This window comes from Colletotrichum gloeosporioides (genome assembly GCF_011800055.1).
Source record: "Colletotrichum gloeosporioides strain Lc1 chromosome Unknown consensus_22, whole genome shotgun sequence".
NCBI classification, from domain to species: domain Eukaryota; kingdom Fungi; phylum Ascomycota; class Sordariomycetes; order Glomerellales; family Glomerellaceae; genus Colletotrichum; species Colletotrichum gloeosporioides.
In genome coordinates this window covers 175,611-175,980 of record NW_025544667.1, presented here as the reverse complement: position 1 = coordinate 175,980, position 370 = coordinate 175,611, and the positions used below count along the sequence as shown (strand labels likewise).

General features: G+C 15.1%; 1 protein-coding gene across 1 annotated transcript in view; it reads right to left on the bottom strand.

Moving 5' to 3' along the window:
- GCG54_00006815 (uncharacterized protein) overlaps positions 1–370 on the bottom strand; it is a gene marked incomplete at both ends in the record, with an annotated part of 7,596 nt that overhangs the window by 3,326 nt on the left and 3,900 nt on the right. The window lies entirely within an intron of this gene.

The following is a 370-nucleotide window of genomic DNA, read 5'->3' as shown; positions in this document are numbered from 1 at the left end:
TATTAAGAGTATTATATATAATAGATTTAGTATTATTAATATATTAGATATAAATAATAGAGATTAAGAAGTAAATAATAGTACTTAATTTAAAATAGAAATAACTTATTTATATATTCTAAAGAAAGTTAGTATTACTATTATTATTATTTAGAAGAAGTTTATTAGTATATCTAAACTAATACTAATCTTTATTTAGGTCTATTTATTTACTAAAAGGGTTATTTAACTAAGTATTTTATAAGTTAATATTATTCCCTCTCTTAAATAAGTTAAAGAGAGAAATAAAATCTACTTTATTATTAAATAGTAATATAGTACTATATTAATCTCTAGTAATATAGTAATTAGTATATAAATACTTTAAAAA